Raw genomic sequence first — 25925 nt, 5'->3', positions numbered from 1 at the left:
CAGGAAACATGTTGCCAAAGTCTTTCAAGAGTTACAGAATTGTTGTGTCACCTTTGGTCCCCACCAAATATACCAGGTGGCCATAGAAACTTGATGTTTATATATTCGATGATGTCCAAAATGGAAGTAATTATATCCTATTACTGGCAAATTTTAAATAATAAAAATGCAACTGGAAACTCATTCTAAACAAAACAAAAACACACTACTACCAGCATTAGTTTTATTTTCTAATTTAGATGTGAAGATATAATTATTAGGACATCATTCAGAAATGGAATGGAGTCGCTATGGAGATAAACTACAAAAAATTTCAGACTCAAAATAGCCAAAGTAGGAAATCAAGACCTTAGGTGAATGGACAGTGCTTAAAATGCATCCATTGGTTCATCGTGATTCAAGGTGACTACAAACTTTTGCAATTATAGAAACTCAGAGATACCTTATGCCATCCTCCATACGCCTAGCGCGCGCGCACACACACACACACACACACACACACACACACAATGGCTTAGAGAAGAGGAGCTGAATTCAAATAATTAAACGAAAGGTTACACATGAATATTCAGTGCAAATATTCAGCATAGCCAGCTTTAAAAAATACAAATGTTGGGGACAAAAATAATTTTTTCCCCTTTCTTTTTACAGCCTTGGAGTCCTTCTACATTTTTGAGTGCCTTTCAAGAAGCAGGCTTAGCAAGTGGTGGACTTGACCCTCTTCAGAAGATCATTAACAATTCAAAACCCTGTAACTTTAATTTCCAGGCAGTTTTTTTCTACCTCAAAAAATTTTATTTATTTTGAGAGAAGCAGAGACAGTACAAGCAGGGGTGGGGCAAAGAAAGAAGGAGACAGAGAATCTCAAAAGCAGGCTCTGCAATGTCAGTGCAGAGTCTGATGCCCGATGCAGGGTTTGAACTGCAAAACTGTGAGATCATGACGTGAGCTGAAACCAAGAGTTGGATGCTTAACTGACTGAGCCACACAGGCATCCCTTCTGGGTACTTTCAAAAACTCCTGTTGAAGGATAAATTAATTCCTGGGTTGACTGATTTTTTTTTTCTACCAAGAAGATATAACTGAACTCACGGAAAGAGGGTCAAAATTTAAAGTGTGAAAGCAAAAAAATCTACTGCATGTGGAAGTAGAAAAGGATTTGTCTAGAATATATTTCTAAATTTGTTATTAAATAAGTATAGTGAAGCATTCATTATGTCCCTCTCCTAATAGCATGGGTGGCTCTCATTAAGAGAAGAAGAGAGGTTAATATTTCTAATATGTGTGCCTAAATCAGAATACAAACTTAGACTCTCTGGACCTCTGGGCCCCATGCTTCTGGATACACATTCTTTGACATATTCTTCTATTCTTTTTAATGACCCACTAAAATTGAGTTTCGTATTTGGTTTCTTCTGCTTTTACATCCTCCATATTAGTTTCATATATATTTCAAACTTATATTTATTTACAATAAATTGGACTAGTTTCCCTCTTTTCTCAGGCCATTATACCAAGATAAATGGAGAGAAATAAGGAGACCTTTTAGGGGAACAGAAAGTATTCCTTGAGCCTCTATGACGGGGGATTCAGATGGTGATTGAATCCATTTCTGCCAAGCATGTGCTTCTTTTGGGGTCTAGAGAGAGAAAGGCCACACATCTACACCAATGCCAGAGAAACAGGGCCAGCGATCCGGTGCTGTCTTCAGGCATGTCTAGCTCTTTAGCCTGTAAATCTGTCCACAGAAATAATACATGGGTAAGTTTAATTGTTGTAAACAATTAGGTCTCCAAAAGACTGTGAAATGGTGTATTTGACCACGTCTAGACCCACGTTTTCATATTTCCCTTTGTCTTATTGTTGTGGGTCTTGAAATATGCATTTCAATCAAGAATTTAAGAATCCTGGGGTGTCTGGATGGCTCAGTTGGTTAAGCATCCAACTGTGGCTCAGGTCATGATCTCGCGGTTCGTGGGTTCGAGCCCCGCGTCGGGCTCTGTGCTGACAGCTCAGAGCCTGGAGCCTGCTTCAGATCCTGTGTCTCCCTCTTTCTCTTCCCCTCTGCCACTCATGCCCTGTCTCTCTCTCTCTCAAAAATAAATAAACATTAACAAAAATTAAAAAGAAAAGAATTTAAGAATCGACAAGCAAACCTGGCAGTGGTAAAGAAAGATGCTTTCTCCAGGGGCTGGGCAGAGATGCACGGCTAATATTCAGCAAAAAATGTATCTCTAATTCCCAAGTTCAAACATCTCATTAGATGCCTCCACCTGAAACAGAAGAGACACTCCAGAAATAGGCTCACACATAATTGGTCAACTGATTTACAACAACGGTGGTAAGACAATTCAATGGGGAAAAGGAAAATCTTTCAACAAATTCTGCCAGGTAAATACACAGCCATATTGAGGGGGGAGGAGGGGATGAACACTGATCCATACTTCACACTATACAGACAAATTAACTAAAAATTAATGATAGACCTACATGCAAAACCTCACACTAATGCCCCTTAAAGCTAAACAGAGGAGAAAATCTATTCAATATTGAAGGAGACAAAAATGTCTTGTTACATAAAAACAAATTTTCGGAGACAAGAAAACTCGATAAAGTGATCTTTATCAGAACTTTAAAATTTGCTTTTAGAAAGATACTGTTAAGACAATGAAAAGATAAAGCATAGAATGGGAAAAGATTTGCAATACCTAATCTGATAAAGGACTGGTATCCAGAATATATAAAGATTATAGCTCAATACGAGGAAGACCACCCATGCAATGTTTGCAGCAGGCAAATATTTGAACACTTTACCAAATAAAGTTACCTGTGTGGCTGATAAATACATGAAAACATATTTGACATCATTAGTCATTGGGAAATTAAAAACACAAAGAGCTACCACCATGCACCAATTAGAACAGGTAAAGTTAAGGAAGAGGCCACTTGGGTGGCTCAGTCAACTAAGTATCTGACTCTTGATTTCAGCTCAGGTCATGATCCCAGGGCTGTGGGATCAAGCCCTACGTTAGGCTCCTCACTGAGCATGGAGCCTGCTTAGGATTCTCTCTCTCCCTCTCTTTGCCCCTCTCCTGCTCACTCTCTCTGTCTCAAAATAAATAAATGAATATTAAGAAGAAAAGAATGGCTAAAATTAAAAAGCTGACAATACCAAGTGCTGATGAAAATATGGAACAGCTGTTGGTGAGAATGTAAACTAGCATAAACACTTCAGAAAAATAACCATTTCTTAAAAAGTGAGAAGGATGCCTACCATTCAACCAAGTCATATCTACTCCTAGGTATGAAAATGGGATGTCCACTCAAAGTCTTTACAGAAATGTTCAGAGTAGCTTGATTTATTAATAGTTAAAAACTAGAAACAAACCAAATGTCCAATGACAGACGGGTGCATGGATACCTCAGTAGACTATCAATCAGTGATTAAAAAGGACTGAGTTACGGGGCGCCTGGGTGGCTTAGTCGGTTAAGCGTCCGACTTTCGCTTAGGTCATGATCTCACGGTTCGTGGGTTCGAGCCCCGCGTCGGGCTCTGTGCTGACTGCCAGCTCAGAGCCTGGAGCCTGTTTCAATCTGTGACTCCCTCTCTCTCTGACCCTCCCCTGCTCACGCTGTCTCTCTCTCTCTCCTAGAAATAAATAAAACATTAAAAAAAAAAAATTTCAAAAAAAAAAAAGGACTGAGTTACAGATACATGCAACAATACAATGGTTGTCAAAGTCATTACGCTAAGTGAAATAAGTCAGACGCACACACAAAAAAACAGGTACACTGTTGTATGATTAATTCGATTTATATAAAATTGTAAAAAAATGCCCAGTAATTTATAAGTGGCAGAAAGCAGATCAATCATTGTCTGGGGCAGAAATGGAAAAGGGTCAGTGTGGCTAGAAGACTTTGGGGATGGTAGAAACATTCAGTACCTTGCTTGTGATGGATACATGGGTACATGCTTTTTTCTAAAGTCTGAATTGTACTGTTTAGATGCAATTTACATTGTATACAACTCCATAAAGTTATTTTAAATATCTCCAACTGAGAGGCTCCTGGGTGGCTCAGTCAGTTGATCATCTGTCTTCGGCTTAGGTCATGATCTGGAGATTTGTGAGTTTGACCCCCACATCAGGCTCACTGCTGTCAGTGCAGAGCTTGCTTCAGATTCTCTGTCTCCCTCTCTTCCCGCCCTTCCCCCTGCTCTGTCTCTCAAAAAACAAAAAATTAAAAAAATTAAAATCTCCAACTGAATGTTCTTTAGGCCACTCAAATTTCACATTTCTCAAACTAAGTTCATAAGCTCCTCCCAAGCCTGTTTCTCTCCCTCTCTCTCTCTCCTTTTTTTTTTTTTTTTTTTTTTTTTGTTAATANTTAATACCCTCTTTCTTGATGAATGGCATCCTCTATCCAGTCAGCTAGGCTAGACAACCTGGCAACCACATTCACTCCTCCTTCACACCTTTACTGTCCTTCTTGAATTTATTTCTCTTAAAAAAATTGACGGGTGTGGGGGGGAGGGGAGGTGATGGGTATGGAGGAGGGCGCTTGTGGGGATGAGCAGGGTGTTATATGGAAACCAACTTGACAATAAAACTATTTGTAAAAAAAAAAAATTCAAAACAGTGTATTTTAAAAATTGTGTATAACATAAAATTGACCATTTAAGCCATTTAAAAATGCACAGTTCAGTGACATTAAGTACACTCACATTGGTATGCAGCCATCACCACCATCCATTTCCAGAGCTTTTTCATCTCCCCAAACTGAAACTCTGTCCTCCTTAAACAGGAAGTCCCCCTCCTCTTCCCTCCCCAGACCCTGGCAACCACCATCCTACTTTCTGTCTCTAGGAATATGACTCCTCATGGTACTTTTATAAGTGGAATCACTTATAGTTTTCCTTGGTAACACTGGCTTTATTTTACCTATTTTACAACATTCCTCTATGTCATAACATGTATCAAAATTTCTTTCCTTGAGGTGCATGGGTGGCTCAGTCAGTTAAGCATCCAACTTCAGCTCAGGTCATGATCTCGAGGTTTGGGAGTTCGAGTTCTGCATCGGGCTCTGTGCTGACAGCCTGGAGCCTGGAGCCTGGAGCCTGCTATGGATTCTGTGTCTCCCTCTCTTTCTGCCCCTCCCCTGTTCCCACTCTGTCTCTGTCCCTCTCTCAAATATAAAATCAACATTAAAAAATTTTTTAATTAAAAAAATATCTTTCCTTTTTAAGTCTGTATAATATTCTAATGTGTGTATACACACCCGAGGCTGTTGAACCATCCATCCGTTGATGGAAAGCTGGGGCATCTGTAACTGGGAAGGCCCACTGCTACTACCTCAGCTTAGGGTCTCATCATCTCTTACCTGGATTATTTCAGTGGTCTATTAAATGGCCATTCTTGTCACAATCTCTCACGCATCTTCTAACCCGCTGCCAGCATTGTTTTCCTATAGCAACGATCTTGTCCCTCCACTACTCAAAAGACCTTTGTGCACAATTGCAAACTAAAATGGAAGCAAATGTCTTACGCTGTCTGAAATTTGTTTTCGCCCCATTCCACTTTTGATCAACTCCGATGAGTAGAAAAGTTCTTATTTTAATCCAATATATATTTCCTCCTCAATTCCTCCCATGGCTCCTAGTTCTGGCCTCCAGAGCAACCCTGAATAACACTTCCTTGTTCCACATGGCTGAGGGCCAGGGAGATATCTGCAGATAGCCTGAGGGCCTTCATTATCGAAGCCTCTGCTCATTCCTCAGATAACATGGTGGCCCTGGCTAGTCTTCACTGATTGGGACCCACTTGCTCAGTGTCCCTCTCAAAATGGGATACCTAAGACAATATAATCCTACCGATGGAAGGTGGACCACTGTCCCCTTTCTTCTGTTGCTCTATCACAGCAGTACAGCCTAACATGCCATCAACAATTGTTACCTCCAAAGCTGATGATATATTAACCTGCAGCAAATTCAAACGTCTAGGTGTTTTTCCCCCCAAATAAACTTTGATGATCCCATAGGACACCTGAAGAGTGGGGTGGCCAAACTGTGGCTTCACCAGTTTTGCCTGCTTATTGAATGTTGATTGCTCCTGTTAGCAAATGCAGGCTTCTGCCTCACCCACTCCTCCCTTCCAGCTCCTATCCTCCTATCGGTTACTTACCAAACTCCAGCCCCTAGTAAAGTAACTGCCTTTTCAACAATCTGCCAAGACCCACAGTCTGACACATGGGCGGCCTCCTCACACCGTCAGTGCTATCCCTGATAGCTACTGGGCACTTGCGGCAAGTGATTAGAAGCAGAAAGTGTTGGTGATGGCCATAAAACACACATATCCAGGAAACGCATTTATTCAGAATGCCTGGCAGATCAGACACGGAGCATCAAATAAAAGCCTTCCCAAAAACTGTGGAGGGGAATGGACCAATACACCGGTCCCCCAGCCTGCATTCTCTGTGTTGCTCAAAAGCTAAGTAAGCTATGAGGTGGAGAAGATTCTTTGGGAACATGGCCTCTGCTTGTTGGATTTTCCAAAGTAAAGTCCCAATATATTCAATGGGCAAAAAGAAGGATTGCTTTTCCAGGCAATTTTCTTTGAAACTTTCAGTCATTCAAGAGGAAAGACATCTGAACAAGTTTTGGCACTTTCGTTCTTTATGGCCAACTTCAGGCTGATGGTCATCTGCTCCTCCACATAGACATTCCTTCCAATGGATCAACAACCCCCATCCTCACACACACACACACACACACACAATGTACTCCTCATTCCCAGGGTCTTGCACGTCATGTCTCTTCTGCTCTTAGAAATTCAGTGCTACTATTCCTCTACATGGGGAAACCATCCCCTCCCCTCCTCAGCCTTCCTTCCCTTCAATCCTAGAGAGACACTGTAAGGTCCTCAGTCTCATCTTCTTTTTCCAAAATTATCCCTTAGCTCTTTCCATTGGCTCTTTCCTCTTCCCCTTAAATATAACCAGGACTCTACAATGTGGAAGGCACATTTCAATCCCAAACCATTCACCAACCCACCTGTCTTTCTCTCTATTGACTTGCTGAAAACCTCAAATGATTATCCAACATTTATTCCCACCTTGGCTTCAGCACGTACTCCATTTTCATTAACCTACTCAAATAGATTTCCTAATAGGATCTTTGGTTGGACCAATTCAATGGTCTTTTGGAATTTACCTTCTCATATCCTTTTGCTTATTCTGTTATAATCCAGCAAGCGTGGGAGAGACTTGAGAGTAATTGTTGCTGGGGGTATGAGGGAGATTGCTGAGTTTGTTTTCCTCTGAAAATTATCATTATTCACTCTATCCCATAGGGTTCCCCACCCTCCAAGTCTAATTACGGAGCAGGATAAAATTCCAATACTTTTTGCCCCAAATACCATGAATCTAGAAAAGTTTTTTAGTGTAGAGTCAGCAAGTTTTTTGTTTTGAAGATGGGGTCAGTAATCACCCAAACCTTCCTTTCCCCCCTAACATAACTGAACAACAGCTGTGGTTCGGTCTGTGATGGGCCTGCTGAATCTCGAAACTGTCGATCGGGTGGCTCTGGACCAGAACGTCTCTGGATCATCAGTTCAAGAATTGCTGCTCTCACCCATCCTTGATCCTCAATCCAGTGCTTTCTCCAGTTTTCTTTTTTTGAACTGAGTTTCCTCTCTGTATCATTGTCTTTTTTTTTTTTTAACATTTATTTATTTTTGAGAGGCAGAGAGAAACAGAGCACGAGTGGGGGAGGGGCAGAGAGAGAGGGAGACATAGAATACAAAGCAGGCTCCAGGCTCTGAGAGAGTTCACAGAGAGAGCTCACAGAGCCTGATGCAGGACTTGAACCCACAAACTGAGATCATGACCTGAGCCGAAGTTGGACGCTTAACTGACTGATCCACTCAGGCGCCCCTGTATCATTGTCTTTCATGCAACCTTGTGGTCTGTCCCAACAGTATCTTTCCATTATCATAAGCATTCCCAAACCACTTCTAAAAACCATAATACCCTTCCCTTGTTCTCACAGGAGCACAAAGTATAAGAAATAACCCTTCATTGGTTGTAGATTCCCAGTTCTTTCAAATCCAGAATTGCTAGTCTTGAACTTCTTAGGATCATAAGACCAAAAAAGGAATCTTGAGAAGCTGATCCATTAGTTATACTACCTTTAAATAATTATGTAATGACTTTATCTGGAGAGCTCAGAAAACTGCTGAATTCACTTAAACAAAATTAAATTCTGCCCCACACCACTGGAGTTTGGTTCATGTGAATCTGAAGCCCATCTGCCAATCATCCTAAGTACCTGAGCTCCTATCTGGAGAAGTGAGTATGATATTCTAATCCAGGAATTTGCTGGCTTGAAGAGCCACAGGTTAAAGATGAAAGTCGCCATCCATACATAAGCTAGAAGCCTTGGTCAAATTACATGCTTTTAAGTGAAATATTTATAAATTAATATATGGAAACTATGGATGTGAAGATGTCTATGGAGATCTCCATGCATTTTAATGATTTGGAGTAGGAGTTATTAACGTTGGTCTGGACCACCTTCAAACATGTACATTTATATATTTCCCAATATATAAATTGGAATTTATATATTTCCAAATGCATTAAAATAGCAAAAAACTCCCATTTTAGCAAACCACAAGATAAAACATGTCAGATCCTATAGATAATCATGCATGATCCATGGCTATTTTTAAATACTAATTCAGGGGTGCCTGAGTGGCTCAGTCAGTTAAGCATCTGACTTCACCTCAGGTCATGATCTCACAGTTCGTGGGCTCAAGCCCCGCATCAGGCTCCGTGTTGACAGCTAAAAGCCTGGAGCCTGCTTCAGATTCAGTCTCCCTCTCTCTCTGCCCCTCCCCTGCTCATGCTCTGTGTCTCTCTGTCTCTCANATCTCACAGTTCGTGGGCTCAAGCCCCGCATCAGGCTCCGTGTTGATAGCTAAAAGCCTGGAGCCTGCTTCAGATTCAGTCTCCCTCTCTCTCTGCCCCTCCCCTGCTCATGCTCTGTGTCTCTGTGTCTCTCAAAATGAATAAACATTAAAAAAATAAAAAAAGAAAGACTTTTAAAAAATACTAATACAGATAATACTATTCCAGCATTTCCAATACCTATCCACAAGTATTTACCTTAATACATAACACATATTTATCTGAGAAGGAGAAGCTCAAATACATTTTCTTTTTTTTTTTTTTTAATTTATTTCTAGGAGAGAGAGAGAGAGAGAACGTGAACAGGGGAGGGTTAGAGAGAGAGAGGGAGACACAGACTCTGAAATAGGGTCCAGGCTCTGAGCTGGCAGTCAGCACAGAGCCTGACGCGGGGCTCGAACCCATGAACCACCCGATCATGACCTAAGCGAAAGTCGGCCGCTTAACCGACTAAGCCACCCAGGCGCCCCCAAATACATTTTCTAGACTAGACTGGAGACTATTGATTTTCCACTATTTCTAAAACTACTGTATTTCCACTAGTGTCTAATGTCTAAGAAAAACTTTAATCATGTAATTCAAACGTAACGCTGAATACAAATAAAATTACGATTTTTCCTGTTATAGTCTCATCTTCCTGTATTAGACAAGAAGAATAAATTATTTTGCATGCCTTATAACAGATTGATTAAAAGACATACTGTGGAAACTCCTTTCATAGCCAAATTTTGAAGCCAAAAATCAAATTCGGAGCCTGAATTTTTTAAGCCGGGACCCATTCAGAGTATTCCAAGAATAGTTCTCAAATTGCTGGAAAGCATCACTTCTATAAATCTATCTTGGAGAGGATCTTAGAAACTGGCAAGTTTGAGTCAGCCATACACAAACTTACCAAGTTATTGTGCAAACTATTTGTTTTTTGCATTTACAATGTAATTTATTTATTCATTCATTTGACAAATATTTACTGATCCTTTGCTATATGCAGTACCGATCTAGGTGCTGGTGTAACAGCAGTGAACAAAACAGATGAAAAATATGTAAAAATACATAAACATAGGTTCACTATCAAACATTTCGCTACAGAAATATATAGAATAAAATATCAAAGTTGTCCTCGGGACAACTCATCTCAGTTCTTCCCTTATAATAACTGCTATAATAATAATTATGTAATTTATATATAGTACTGTTAACAGTTTAATATTTTTCTGACGTTTTGTTTCCTTACACAGAATACCTTATATAGGATTTTAAAACTAGCTTTATTGAGACATAATGTAAAATTCATTTGTGTCAAGTACACAATATAGTGATAATAAATCTGCAAGTCTGTGCAACCATCGTTATAATCTAGGTAAGTGGATTTAAAGAATTTTAATATATAATATTGTATAGATAATTTAGAACAGTATTTTAATTATTATGATCATATTATTAAATATATATTTTATAGATTATGGTGATCTATGGATATATATGTATATATAACTTTCATTTTCCAGTTAGTACTAAATCCTGAGGATGCTCTCTCAGTGTTGGCATGGAGAGATTTGTGATTACTTTCTAAGAGAGGCCATCTTCCATGTCAGTTTCCTTAGAAAAAGAATGCTCAAAGACTGCAATTAGATCAAATTGTTTTTGGTAATCCTGTGATTTCAACAGACAAAGAGAAGTCAGTTGATTTACAAAGTCTTAAGAGTCCAAAAATGAACTGGAAAATGGAAGGGGAAAAGGGGGGGGAGTGTAGAAGATATTTTAAAACACATACACAAAACATAGCAATTTTGAGTATGTATTTTGAAATGAAGAGCTAACAGTTCTAGAACCCTGACTGTGGGCAAGCCGCTGTTCTAAAACCTTAACATATAGTAACTGTTAAAGTTCTCACAACAATTCCATTAAGTATTTACCATTATCATACCCATTTTGCAGATGTGGAGACTAAGACACAAGAGGTCAGGTAATTTGTATGCTAAACTAACTAGCTAGAAAGAGGCAGACTGGCTTCAGAGCCTACACTCTTAACTGATTTGATGGAATGTAGAGGTGCTACAGGTGGGTGGAAGAGAGAGAGTAGTTTAGGATAAAAAATACTTGAGGTTAAGTAGGTAGTATTTAGCACAGTGGCTGCTCCTAGGAAGCACATAATAAACATGAAATAAATAAAACAAAACAATTATATTCTGTCATATATTTTAGAGTGAATGTTTTTCTAATGTTAGAAAAGTAATATTTCTGTTGCCACTCTAGGGGTTTGTTTAACTAGTTGTCTTCATTTGGGGCTGTTACTCTGCAGGGGTAACTGATGCTATCAGGGGGAAGCTCGTAGGTGCCAAACACAGGTGCTACAAAGGTAACCAAGACTAATCCTGAGCCCAAAAAACTTATAGTAGGGAAATCAATAGTTAAGATGGGGGAAAAGAGCAAAGCTTTGGAAGCCCCAACAGCGAAATCAGTATGATTCTGAGGTATCAAGGAAGGCTTCTGGGCAGGAAAACCTTGAGATGTAAGTGGCGAGATACACAGAGTCAGATCTCGACTAATTTTATATGCTCTTTAAGACATTCCGGTTTTATCCTGAAGAAATGCAAGCCATTGAGAAGGTGAAATGTAGGCCTGGAGGAAAAGACGGTCAGGAGGCCGAATGTGAGTGACTCCGCCCCAGCCTGTAACACACGCTCCACCCAAAACATCTGCTGTTCTCACTAGTTGGTTCCTTATCTTTTGACTCATAAAGTTACTTGTCTTCAAGTTTCTCAATAAAATGTGGTCTCGACTGAAAATAATCTTTTGTATCTCAAATTTGTTTTGCATGCTTCACATTGTTAAGCATCTTTCTGGTGCAAAAGAAGTTCTAGACACTTCTTCCTAAAACATCAGAGACCTATGAAAAAACTGGACAAAAGAGGATTAATTTCGAGACCCCCAAGGGGGCGGGGGCGGGTAATTGAAAACCAGGAACTCTCCATCAGTTCAACGTCACAGCTGGGATGGAAAGAAGAGCCCAGAGCAGGGAAAGGTTTGGCTTAGGTTTAAATGGCAGCTTCCTTACAATAGGGTTACCCTTTCAAGTTTTTAACAGAGATAAGGAGGGCGCTCCTTGGACAAGCACACGCAGACAGAAGGAATGAAGTTGTAGGGTGATTCTGATTAAGACCAAGAAGGAAAAATACAGATAACACCGCCAAAGACTGGACCCAGAGGTGAGAGGGTAGTAGAGATCCGGCAATGTTCTTATAAGACACTTCCTGCATTTTTTTTTTTACATTGCTAAATAATGTATGTTCATTCACTTGAACTGGCAAAAATGAAGTATTATTGTAAACTCACAATTCGAATACCAACTATTTATTTTTCAACTTTTTTATCACAGCAAGTTGCAAACAGGCAAAGGCGTCGAGAGAAGAGTATAATGAAACCCTGTGAACCCATCGTCCAGCTTCAGCAGCTCTCAGCCCACGGCCAGTCCTATTTTCACCTGCACTTCCATTTATTGGATTATTGGGAGGCCACCGTGTCATCTGTAATGACTTCAGTGAGTAAAATCATCTTAAAGCAAGCATGCCTTTTGGATTCCCCCTTTCCCTTCACTCACCCCCATCCCATCGAGGAGTAATCTAAGGACAAGGAGACAGATTTGAGGCCAAGAAGAAAACGGTCTCCCTGGAAATACCAAACTGGCTGGAAGGGAGACAGTGAGTGAAAGCCCTTTGAATCAGGACTTAGTAGGCGGAGGTGGAGCAAAGCTTCTCTCTGGGCTGGGAGGTGGAGCCGCTGTGAAGGCTTCCTCACCCCTTCCCAGGTGGGGGCACTTGGGATGTCTGAGAGGGGTCCTTTGAATGGGGGAGGGCCGGAGCAGAGGTCGGTGCAGATTTTTGGGTAGAAGCATTTTAGATCTGCTGGTGGTCATCTGGCTTCTCCTAAGGAGGTACTATTACATGATAGACTAAGCAAATGTTTATTGAAACTTTATCACTGACCCCTCCTTTAAGCCAATCCTTAGTCACATCCACCTTCACTTCATTTCCTCCAGTCTCACAGGGGGACGTGTTCCTCTTTGTTCCCTGGCCAGCATGTCTGCTTTCAGCCCTCCTAGCCTCCTTCCCACCCCCTCTGGGGCTCGGCACCTGCACTCATTCCGCACTTGCTCCCCAACACAGGAATGTACGTGCACCCGGGCTCCTGTCCTTCCCCTGGCTGCACCTGCCCTTCTCCTGTCTCTGAGTGCTCCCCAGCTCTCCGTTGCCTACCCGGGACTGCTGATCCTCCAAAGCTTCGCCTTCTTCAGGAAACTCATGACTCACGGCTGGGGGTACTCCTCCAGGGCCTGAGCGTCCAGCCCTGCTGCTGTGAGCAGGTGCATGTTAGCATCTCTCTCTCCCGGCTGCCCTGACAGCAGGGGCCAGATCTAATTTCTCCTGCATCCCTGGCTTTCAGGTGCTTGTTTAGAAGGTGCTCGAATATTTGAGGGGGAAACAGTGGTGATGAAGAAAATGGTCTCAGCTCTCAAAGTCATTCAGTCTCCAGAGAAGCATCTCCCCCAAAGCAAGGAGATCAGTGTTTGCCCGCTAACCCTTCTTCAGGAGGTTTCCCATTACATTCAAGGTAAAAATCCAGAATTTTTTTTAGAGTGACATGTGAGGCCCTTCTGACCCTAACTAGCTCTCCAGTTCAACCTTCCACCAATAAGCATACAACCTCCCACTACAACGTGAACTTCCAAGCCGCCTACTGAGTTTTCTCATGTTGTAGGTTCCCTTCCTTGCCTGGGATTTCAACCCTTAAGCCACTGGCCATGTCCTGCTGATCCCTGAAGATTCCATTGTGACACCTGTGTGAAGTGTGCCCTGAGCCCAACCCTGGCCCTGTCTTCCCCTCTGGACTGGAAGGTTCCTAAGACCAAGGTTCATTAGTGTACTTCTAGCAATTTGCACAGTGCCCGGTACATACAAACACCTCAGTGTGTGTTGCATGAGGAAATAAAGCATCCGGTTCTTTCAGTTTCTGTCACTGCAGAAACACAAATAACACAGACATTTCACACTAATTTCCTCTAGTCTGAGGAAGACTAGCATTGCAGTTTGAATATTTGAGGGCTCCAAAATTAAAATTTCAGGAAACTACCCACGGTGTTTTGTTGGTAGAAGAAGAGTAAACACATTTGTAGTACATGGTGACCTGTCTTCCTCCCTGTGTTGAGCTTCTGAGATAAAGGGGCTGCTTGCTAAGTAAATGAAGCTGTGCTCCCTGTCATCAATGAACACAAGCCAGAAAACTCGACGGGTTGACTGGCCATGCCATTGAACCACTGCTCTCATATCACACTGTATAGAAAATTAAAAACTGAGTGTAAATGTGTTCATTATTCCCAGTCAGGTTCTAACCCATGAAGTTAGCTGTCACATCATCTGAAAAATACAGATTACTCAAAGAAAGTTTTTTTTTAAATATTTTTATTTATTTCTAGGAGAGAGAGAGAGAGAGAGAGACAGCGTGAGCAGGGGAGGGTCAGAGAGAGAGGGAGATACAGACTCCGAAATAGGCTCCAGACTCTGAGCTGGCAGTCAGCACAGAGCCTGACACAGGGCCCGAACCCACGAACCGTGAGATCATGACCTAAGCGAAAGTCGGAAGCTTAACCGACTAAGCCACCCAGGCGCCCCCGAAGAAAGTTGTTTTTAAACCATAGTCTTATGGAGCTGAAAATGGCAAAAATGAAAACAAAACCAAAAAACACATCTTTTTTAAAAAACCCTCTTTGGCACATATTTCTTCCCTGCACTCAATCAACAGCACTCCTAAATGTAGTCTCCTCCAAATTTGCTTCTTTGAGTATTTTTCTAAAGGTATCCTGGCTTTCCCCCTGGCTTTCATTTTGATGATCAGGGGGTTTCCTGATCATAACTTGAATTTTTCTCTCAAATTTTGATAAATTTCCCCTCTTCCTCACTCTTCAATGGTCAGAATATTTGAAAATATTTCTGTCCTATTAATTATTCATTAGTTGTGTTTTTAGAAACCAAACTGAATAAAAGTACAACCTCTGCGTTGCATTATCGTACTGCCTTCGTTTCTGATCAGGTACATCTCTCATCTCTAAAATGCATTTATGAATTAGCCTAACATTATTAATTTCTATTAAAAGCCAAAATAACAATACCTATTCATATTTAGCTTTTGACTTCTGCCTAGAGATGTGACAATAATAAGATAACAGAGGGATATTAGTGCAAAATTTGGTCTTCTTTAAGGAATTTACTAAGCTGTTCCATTAGAGAAGGTGCTGATACTATAGTAATTAAATATCACTAATAATATTCTCAATTTCTATAATACTTTGCTGTTTTCCAGGCCCATTCACATTCATCTGATCAAAGATAATCCTGTGCTATAGATATCTTCTGCATCTCCCACAGAAGGAAACTGAAAACTCAGAATTGTTAAATATCTTAACCAGGGAATGCCTGGGTGGCTCAGTTGGTAAAGCGTCTGACTTTTGCTTAGGTCGTGATCTCACAATTGTGGGTTCAAGCCCCGCGTCGGGCTCTGTGCTGACAGTTCAGAGCCTGGACCCTGCTTCGGATTCTGTGTCTCCCTCTCTCTCTGCCCCATCCCCACTTGCTCTCTGTCTCTCAAAAATGAATAAATGTTTAAAAAAATTTTTTTAAATTTCTTAACCAAGATCTCCTTAGGTCCCCTAACCCATTCTCAGTTTTAATGCTCACCTACAGGCTAATGATTTCCAAATCTATTTCATGTCCCAGACTTCTTTCCTGAAAAAGCCAAACTTTTCTGTCAAATTACCTACTTGCCAATTTCACCTGGGTGTCCCACAGGCGGCCCGAATTTAGGGTAGAAATCTGAAGGACAATCAGGATCAGGCATTCTCCCTCCAGGCAAAGGCATTATAATCCACCAGGTAGTCCCTGCTAGGAATCTGGAAACCTAGCACTGGAGCATAGAGCAGACACAAAATGGACGATCAAGAAGTACTTGTATGAGTGATTTAATGAGTGAATGAGTGATTTGGGGCAGGTCATCCTCAGCTCGTCCTTCACCCTCAAGAAGAAGATTAATTGGTCATAAAATCCTGCTGTTTCTACAGCATAAATCTCTCCCAAATCCTTCCCCTCCCCTTTATAATCCCTACCTTACCCCCTTTGCTGGATTGTGTCAAGGCTAAAAATGAGATTAATACACATAAATGTGTTCTGCAAAGAATAAACCTCCGGGAGGAACAACACAGAGAGGATAAATCCTTCTGGAATCTGTTAACTAAACTTAACAGTCTCAGTTTGCCTCTTCCTTTCAAGTTATGATTTTTTTGTCCTCCTAACCTTGTTGTTTTCTCTGCTATGGCTTCCAGAGGCCCATCGTTCATCTGTACGTAAATACCGCTAATCTCTATGCACGGCTTAGCGGCTCAGTTATAGACTCTTTTATGTTGCTTGCTTCTGGTTATTTCTTAGAGTAGGATCTGGCTCCAGAGAAGGTGTTAAGCTCTTGAGAAAAGGAATAGTTACGTAGCTTTTGTAGCCACAGCACCTCACACCACCTTATGCATCTAGTAGGTGGCTAATAAAAGCTTACTGAAGGACTCTCTCCCCACTCCCCTCTGCACTATTGTCTCAGAATTCTATTCCTTATTCCTCCAAACTTAATGCTTCTATCAGGAACACTTCCTCCTAAGAGATCTGAGAAAGGAAAAGAAAGCCTACAGGTTGGATTTATTATTTTTTTTAAGTTGCTCATTCTATTAAATGTCCCAAGTAAATCAGGGTGGGAGTGCCAGACTCCGACAGACTGTTCATCACACTGAAACCACGGTTTTACATACGTAGTGCTTATAAACATATACCTAAAGTGAGTATAGTTAAATACCTTGAAACAATACCAGTAACAATCATACAACTCAAGAAAAATGGTATACCAACGTTTTCCTCCTTTGTATTCTCTCTAGCCCTTTAGTCACAGAGTCTTGTTGCTTCTGTCTTCGCAATGACAATACAGCGTGGCATTTCCATTCCATACCTTGTCAGCATTTTAGTCCCGGCCTTGCATATTTCATCCAATTGCATGATCTCAGCTTCTTAGCTGGGCTCTTGGTCTTTGGTTTCTCCTTAGAGAATACACTTCACCCCCATCCCCAGATCAATTCCCCCCCAACATGGACTTCATCAAGCCATCTGCACTACCCCAACCCACATCTCCAGGGGCTCCCTAGTGTTCATAGGACAACGTATACACTCCTTAGCCAGATTTTCAAAGACTTTTAAATCTAAGCTTATGCTCCTTGTCTAAGTTCTCTGCAACTCTTCTTTATGGGGGAGGGGGGGATGGGGACACAACTGTGGACCGCCTCGTGGGACCCGGGACATTGTCATCGTGATTTACCTGGGTAAAACTCTACACAACTGATGTAACCAGCAGGAGGCAATCAAAAGAATGCCTGCTCTGTAAATGAGGGACTTAAGAGCTTGGGATAATGCCAGACTCCAATCAAAACCTGTGAGTCATACCAGGGAAACAGGGCTAAAAAGTGATTGTCATTTGGCAAGCAGAAGCAAACAATGAACCTGGTTTAGAGAAAAAGTATGACTAGAAGTACCAGCAAGGGGAACCCAAAGAGTAAGAAGTGGGCAACACCTACGTGTTAGGTCAACCAGAACATCTATCCCTGCCTGTTGAGGGAGAACATGATAACTCAGGCTTGGCCACTGGAGTCACCTAAGAATCCCCAGCATTAGCCTGTGACCCCACAGCAAGCTGCTAGCAGTCTGGCTTCCCATGGACGGGTCCTGGTCAGTCAGACAGCCCATGATAGTTGCCCCTGCAGGTCAACACACTGCCTTCCGGTGTGTGTGCTTATGTGTGATTAATCAGTCTTGTGCAGGGTGACTGTGAGGCCGCTGCTGAGAAATGGAACCACTTCCATGACAACAATAACGATAACAAGTAAAGTAAATCCAATTTCTGAGCCTGAGGAAGAGCCTCGGGACCACAGTGAACCGACCAAGGGTTCAGGGAAGGCATCAGAGTCAAGAGTCTGCTCACCATTTGGGCACAGTCTCTGCATCACCGCGGGCTGAGTTCATTACTGTAAAACCGTATCACCGAACACCAAGCTATTTTCTCTCCAGCTACCCCCATTTTTTTGCTATCTAGTCACTTTTTGCTTGCTTTAGAGAAGATTCATTCCACTATACCTTCCTGCTTTTACTACTATCCCCCGGGAATCACCTGTTTTAGGAAGTCACTCCCCATGAATGCTCTCGTATACTATGCCATGTGCCCATTGTGATGCTGTAAGCATCCACACATGTGTTTGGACCTCTCTACTTGGACATCATACAGACAACTCAGCCTTCATTGAGCCAATACTGAATTTGCCTTTCCCTCCTTATGCCAGTTAATGGAACCATCATCCAAAGAATATGCTACATCAGACCCACGAGTCATCCTAAGTCCCCTTCCTTGTCCATGCCCCACATCTAATCAGTCACTAAATCTCATTTACGCATTGTCCCTTCACATCCGTCTGCTTTGCTCTTACCTCAAGCCCTTGACGTTGCTCATCTAGCCTGTGATGATAATCTTCTATGTGGTCTCTCTGCCCCACTCTTGTTCTTCTCAAATACATCCTCCACATGAATGCTAAAGTTATCATTTTTGGATGCAACTCTGTCTATGTTATTCTCCTGCTTAAGACAATGCAATGGATCCCTTACCCATGGGGGTAAATCCAAACTCCCCATTATATCATGCAAATCCCTTATAAATGGACCCCTGGCCTCCTTTCCAGCTTCGTCTCTTATCTTTCCCAGTTCCCTGAGATCCAGCATTACAGAACCACCAGGTACATGAGCATTTCCCTAAATAGACCACATGCTTTCATTGTCCTTGTCCTCGCCCCTATCTGGAATTTTCCCTTGTCCATTACAACGCTCCACTTTCTCCTGGAGAACTCTTCATGCTTCAGACGTAGAAGAGTGTCACCCCTCTGAGAAGCCCTTGGGGACCCACTCACGTGGAGTTGATCATTCCTTGTTTTGTGAAGCCACTATACCTAATACATGCTTTACATACTAGGGTGACAATTTGTTTCCTTGACCCCATCTCTTACTGTGAAGTCCTGAGGGCAGGAATTGTGGTTTACTTTTGTATTAAGGGCACCTATCAGAGTGCCTAGCACAGGGTAATGACCTAAAAAAGTCTGTCACACTGAATGGTGACAGGGAGCACCCTGGCTTGGCATTACTCTCCATCACTTACCAGTGCTTTTGCCTTTCTAAGCTTGTTTCTTCGACTTTAAAACAGGAATAATTGTACTTGGACTTTGTAAAGATCAAATGAGCAAATGCACACAAACAGCACAGTACCCAGGGCTCATAACTCAATAAATGTTAGCCATTGCTACTATTATACTTTAAGGTTGAGTGCAATTTCTTTTTAAACTCTACGTGACCTTTCCAACCGATTCCACTGATGTTGCCCTTCAACAAACTACTGCTGCACTGACCACACTGTCCATTTAAAAATGTATATTCTGTTCATATTTGTAGATCCACGTGCTAATTTTTAAATGCTGAAGAACTGGCATGTGTCTTTATGTTTTGTGGTCCACAGAATTCTATGAGGACCCCACATAGCCCTCTTACTGGTAGAATCCTCTCCCCTTTGAATGTGGTGGCATCTGTGAATGTGATATTATTCCCATGATTAGGTTATGGTAGGCAGCACAGCTGACTTTAAGAGAGATTGCCCAGGTGGGCCAGGTCTAATTATATTAAATCATTAAAAGCAGAGAGTTTTCTCTGGCTAGAGGCAGAAGAGGAAGTCAGAGATTCAAAGCCCAGGCAAGAGGTGGGCATGCCCTTTCAGGTTTGAAGGGGGTGGGGCTGCACAGAAAGGACCTGAAAGCAGCCTTAGGACCAGAGAGCAATGCCCTAAGACAATCAGCAAGAAAACGGAGACCTTGGTTATACAGTGGCAAGGGTCTGAATTCTGACCTGAATGAGCTTAGAAGTGGATTTTTCCCAAAACCTCTAGATAAGAGCTCCGTTTGATCAACGTCTTGATTTCAGCTTTTTAAAAAATGTTTTGAGAGAGCAAGAGAGAGAGAGAGAGAGAGCACGTGTATGAGCACAGAAAGGCAGAGAGGGAGAGAGAGAGTCCCAAGCAGGCTCCACACTGTCAGCACAGTGCCTGACACAGGGCTCGATCTCACAAACCATGAGATCATGATCTGAGCCAAAATCAAGAATTGGACACTTAACCAACTGAGCCAGCCAGGCACTTCTATTTGTGATAATTTTCATTATGTAGCAACAGAAGACTAACATCTCTTTTTAAATGTCTTAATTATCAATACATTATTTAACATGTCAATACATATCCATTGAGAGAACATTAATAACTGAAATAACTTTACCATATCACCAGTAATGTCAAAATGTCAAGTAGTCTTCTCTATTATCAAAACAATTTAACAAAGATTTTAATTTGAGCAATATCTGTCATGCTCATTTTATATTTCTTAAATTGCTTAAAACACATTATTCCAGAAGTGATGTTTTTATAAAACATAACAAGGAATTACTTAAAGCAAGATGCACTAAATACACATGTCATATACCCAGGGGCTATATTTTAGTTTCAGGACACCAAAAGCCAGCTAGCAAATATTTCACAAACTAAGGTCATCATCAAAGGGATTTACAGGTAACATTTCTTTGCATCAATTACCATTACAAAGAAGGATTCTCTGTAACAATTCTATCTCCATGGCCATGCAGAAGATCCTTAGAAACAACGCCTGTGCTGCTGTGTTTCCAAACATTTTTATTCGAAAAACTTGGCAAATGCTGTGTATCATATTCCTCCTTGCAGAGTCACACCGCACGTTACCGTACTAAGAACTCAATAAAGTCATGAAGTAAATCTATTTAATTTTTTGTAACACAGCATTTCGCAGATGTATTTACCACAGAATCTTTGCTTTTTTGACAGGGCTTGATATCTAGGAATATCATCTGGGAAATGCTGACTTAAACAAGTTCCTCACTTCCCCTGACCAAAGGTCACATCAAACTATTAGTAGGGAAAGAAATGTTTTGAAAACTGAATTGATTCAAAGAGACTCAGGAAAGGGTCTTCCCTCTCTCCCCATCAGCTATTGCAACTTTTCACTATATTTCTTCCTAGTGTCAATAAACTAGAAAATTGATTTTTAACAACCATGTTAATAAAATACCTGTACGGCAAAATGAAGTTCCCAAGGAATCTTCTAGACTAGTTATGTCATACCTATTTGTGCATCACGAAAGTGGGTATGTTTCAAATATAAGTGGAGCAAGGTGCTTTCTGTCATCTCCTATTTTACAACTGAATGCAGAAAACACATCAGGCTACAAAGCTTTTTAAGAAAGGATACTTTTTGTCAGTGATAATTGTTAAACTGAGTAAAGCCCCATGGAAGAGAGGAGAAGAGCAGAATTTTAGGCTAGGATTCTTGCACTTTTAAGTACCATAAATTCTAAAAGAATATATACAAAATATATAAAATAGGAAAACAAATCTTTTTACTGCATTTGAAAAAGAGCTGCTATGTACTCAAAAAGAAGGAATAACGCTAGGATCCTATCCGAATTTCTGCTCTAAGTCAGTGGTTCTCAAACTTTAGGAGGTTTCAGGAACTGCAGGAAGGCTTTGTAAAGCACAGGTCTCTGGGCCACCACCCCAGAGCCTCTGATCCACAGGTCACGGGGTGGGGTGGGGGCCAAGAATGCATTTCTAACAAGTTCCCAGCTGATGCTGAAGCTGCTGGTCCAGGAACCATTACCATATTTTGAGAACCACTGAGAATCTAATTCTCATACCAACTCCCTCAAGATTCTCACTCAACAGGTCTGGGAAGAGCTGCAGAGGTGGTTTTGACGTGTGCCAATCTCCAAGATCCTATTCAGCTCTAAAGCTCTGTGTTTAGGGATTTTGTGATAGGAGATCCTTGTTCTGGCTTCTGGCTCCACATCTCACATCCTCTGTAGTTCCCTCCACGGGTATTTCAGCACGCACAAGCAGAGCCAGGATGCTCAGAGAGTGAAGGTGGGAGACAAAGACTTAGTTTTACAGCTGTTGGCAGAATTTACATTAGGAGAAAAGCTGGAGCCTGAAACTACAGATGTTCACTTCTCTTGCTCCAACCTCCATCTAGATGAACCTGGGAAATGTGGGGCTGGTCTCGTTGACCACTGGTGTAATTAGAGAATACCCGGAAGTCTGCAACTACCATATGACTTCTATGTCCATCTGTTTACTTGTCTGTGGTTTTAAGATTCAATTTGCACTCAGCCGTAAATGTGTTCTGGAAGGGCAGCCCGGAGCATGATCTGTTGCAGTCTGATGGATTCAAGTCTTAGCTCTGTCATTTGTTCCTGAATGACTCTGGGAGGGATATGTAATATTTCTTTTCCTTTAATTTTTTTTTTGAGAGATAGAGTATGAGTGGGTGAGGGGCAGAGAGAGGGAGACACAGAATCCGAAGCAGGCTCTAGGCTCTGAGCTGTCAGCACAGAGCCTGATGCTGGGCTCAAGCCCACAAACTGCAAGATCATGACATGAGCTGAGGTTGGATGCTTAACCGACTGAGTCACCCAGGCGCCCCAGTTATTTAATATTTCTAAACCTCAGTTTCCTTTTCTATGAAATAAGCAACAGTACTGCCTTCTACATATCATTGTTGTTTGGGGCCAATGAGAAAAGCACACGGTGTAGAGTGTCTAGCAGAGTAAGGGGTCAAAAACCACAAACAACCCTTACTACTAACAAAAATTCTATGAAAGTCCTTGAACAGGTGTCAATTGTAATGCTTGAGAAGCTAGAATTATACTAAATATTTATTGATTTATTTGTTTGTTGGTATGTTTATTATTTGGCCCTGGCCCCACGGGCCTTGCCTCACTAGGTATTTTTCAATGAAACAGCTAAGAGATGTTATCTTCAAGTTAGAAGTTCCCACCACCCTCATGACTTACCTTGAATAAGTACCAAATATTATGAAATATAAGACCTCTGATTCTAAGATGCAACATTATATTATGCGGCACTTAGAAAAAATGTTGCCAATGAAACTATCAGTTGACGCTTTCTTATCACTCACAATTTTCTTTTCATGCTTTATGAAGTTGCTCTTTCAGACTTTGATTTTTAAAACATTTTCCTTTTGCATACATAAAGAGGAAAACATAGGCAAAATAAATTGATTTAAAATATTCCTACATGAGGCACCTGGGTGACTCAGTGGGTTAAGCATTTGACTCTTGATTTCCACCCAGGTCATGATCTCGCAGTTGTGGGATCAAGCCCCACATAGGCTTGCCTAAGCATAGAGCCTGCTTGGGATTCTCTCTCCCTTTCTTTCTTTTTTTTTTTAAATTGTTTTTTTAATGTTTTATTTATTTCTAGGAGAGAGAGGGACAGCATGAGCAGAGGAGGGTCAGAGAGAGGGAGTCACAGACTGAAACAGGCTCCAGGCTCTGAGCTGGCAGTCAGCACAGAGCCCGACGCGGGGCTCGAACCCATGAACCGCGAGATCACGACCTAAGTGAAAGTCGGACGCTTAACCAACTAAGCCACCCAGGCGCCCCTCTCTCTCCCTTTCTCTCTGCCTCTACCCCCTTGTGTGTATGCTCATGCGCTCTTTCTATCTGAAAACAATAAATATTAAAAGAAAATATTCCTATATTGTCTTCACACTCAGTGCCCTCATCTTCCACATCACTTTTTTGACTCAGAGTGCGTGTCACTACTTACTCACTCCATGTCACCCTTGGTACCATCAGGGGTATCGGCAAGGCAGTGTTTCTTAAGACAGTCCTCAGGTACTAGAAGCTGTTGGGGCTGTGCTCTTTGTTTGCCTCATTTTGATTCTTGCTTCGAGAACACCACCATACATGTGATGACTGACCATTTTCCCTACTCCCTCTCTCATACTCATTTGGGTCTTGGGACTTAAAAGAGTGCTTCATGCTTCCTTCTGGGAGTTTACTGACAAGCAATGGACACCACTTTCCAAGTCTGGACACTGGTGCATTTGAAGCTCATTGACATGTAGGCAATGACAGCTGTGGCCTGGCCAACCAAGGCATCTTCTATCATAAGATGCACACGATTTTACAGATGTTGGTATAAGACAATCAGGCCCTGAATGGAACCCTGCTAAGGTTCCATCCGCTCTGTTTGGTAACTGCAGAAAACCCAATATTACTATTAATGGCCTTAGCACTGCACTCATTTTTTTTTTCCATAACAGCTTTATCAAGATAAAATTCACATACCATACAATTCACTCATTTGAAGTGCAACATTCTACAGTTTTCAGTATATCTGTGATGTATACCAATCAACTTTTAGAACAACTTCATCATCCTAAAAAGAAATCCTGGGGGCACCTGGGTGGCTCAGTCGGTTAAGCGTCCAACTTCAGCCCAGGTCATGATCTCATGGTTTGGGTTCGTGAGTTTGAGCCCCATGTCAGGCTCTGTGCTGACAGCTCAGAGCCTGGAGCCTGCTTCAGATTCTGTGTCTCCCTCTCTCTCTCTGCTCCTCCCCCACTCACACTCTGTCTCTCTCTCAAAAATAAACATTAAAATTTTTTTTTTAAGTTTCTAAAATAAAATAAAATAAAGAAATCCTGAAGCCATTAGCAACTGCTTCCCATTCTTCCCCCAACTACCAGTGCTCCAATAATTAATTTGCTTTTCATCTCTATGGATTTGCCTTTTCTAGGTATTTTATATAAATGAAACCATGATTTGTGGCCTTTTGTGATGGGCTTCATACACTTTGCATAATGTCAGGGTTCACCCATGCCGTAGCCTGTATTAATTCTTTTTTTTTTTTTTAATGTTTATTCATTTTTGAGAGAGACAGAGACAGACTGTGAGCAGGGGAGGGGCAGAGAGAGAGGGAGACAGAATCCGAAGCAGGCTCCAGGCTCTGAGCTATATCAGCACAGAGCCTGACGTGGGGTTAGAACCCATGACCACGAGATCATGACTTGAGCCGGAGTTAGACGCTTAATCGACTGAGCCATCCGGGCGCCCCATGTATTCGTTCTTCATACCCTTTTTTGGTTGAATAATATTCAATTGTATGGATATACCACATTTGATTTATCCACTCATGAGCTGATGGACACTTGGGTTGTTTCCACTTTTCAGCTATCATGAATAATGCTGCTACCAACATTCATGTGCAAATTTTTGTGTAAATGGATGTTTTCATTTCTCCTGGGCACATCCCCAGGAGTGGAATTGCTGGGTCTTTCAGTGACTCTATGTTTAACTGTTCGAGAAACTGCCAGACTGTTTTCCAAAGCAGCTGTACCATCTTACAATCCAGCTGGCAAAATATGAGGGTTCCAATTTCCCTACATCCTTGTCAACGTTTGTTATTATCTTGTCTTTTTGCTTATTGCTGTCCTAGTGGGTGTGAACGAGTATCTCCTTGTGGCCAATGCACTTCTTTTTAAATTACTTTTCCCTTGCATTTTCTCGTTTGATCCACACAACATCTGTCCCTATTCCTTACCCACAGTCAAGGAAGCAAACACGAAGACTGATTCACTGACTTGCTCAAGATGGCTCAGTTAGGGACAGACAGCAAGTGAACTAATAACATGCTTCTAGATTCTGGGATCATTCCTCTTCTACCACACCAGGCTGTTGGAACCTCAGGAGAACTACCTGCTACAGAACAGGGACAAGAGCGATGACAGATCTCAGGTAAGCTGGGGAATGCAGGGAGGACACAGTACGGCACCACCCTGTGACATGCTGTGACGTTGCTGCTGGCTTTCATAAGATGGCAACAGCCAGTAAACCGTATTGGCCAGGAACAGCTCACTAAGATGAGTCTCATTTTGGGAAAAGGCCCGGTTGCAGCTTCCAAGGTACAGA

The 25925-nt window shown here is 41.6% G+C and overlaps 1 long non-coding RNA gene and 1 other non-coding gene across 2 annotated transcripts in view; one reads left to right on the top strand and one right to left on the bottom strand.

Moving 5' to 3' along the window:
- LOC144216090 (uncharacterized) overlaps positions 1-25925 on the bottom strand; it is a 122845-nt gene that overhangs the window by 13708 nt on the left and 83212 nt on the right. The gene's annotated exons all lie outside the window — the stretch shown is intronic.
- TRNAK-UUU (transfer RNA lysine (anticodon UUU)) lies at positions 15430-15513 on the top strand. Its single transcript has one exon. It is a non-coding gene; the product is annotated as a tRNA-Lys (tRNA).

The sequence above is a fragment of the Crocuta crocuta genome, unplaced genomic scaffold, assembly GCF_008692635.1.
Source record: "Crocuta crocuta isolate KB4526 unplaced genomic scaffold, BGI_CrCroc_1.0 scaffold258, whole genome shotgun sequence".
Taxonomy (NCBI): Eukaryota; Metazoa; Chordata; class Mammalia; order Carnivora; family Hyaenidae; genus Crocuta; species Crocuta crocuta.
Note: the sequence above shows the minus strand (reverse complement) of the source record. Positions and strands in the feature narration are given on the sequence as shown.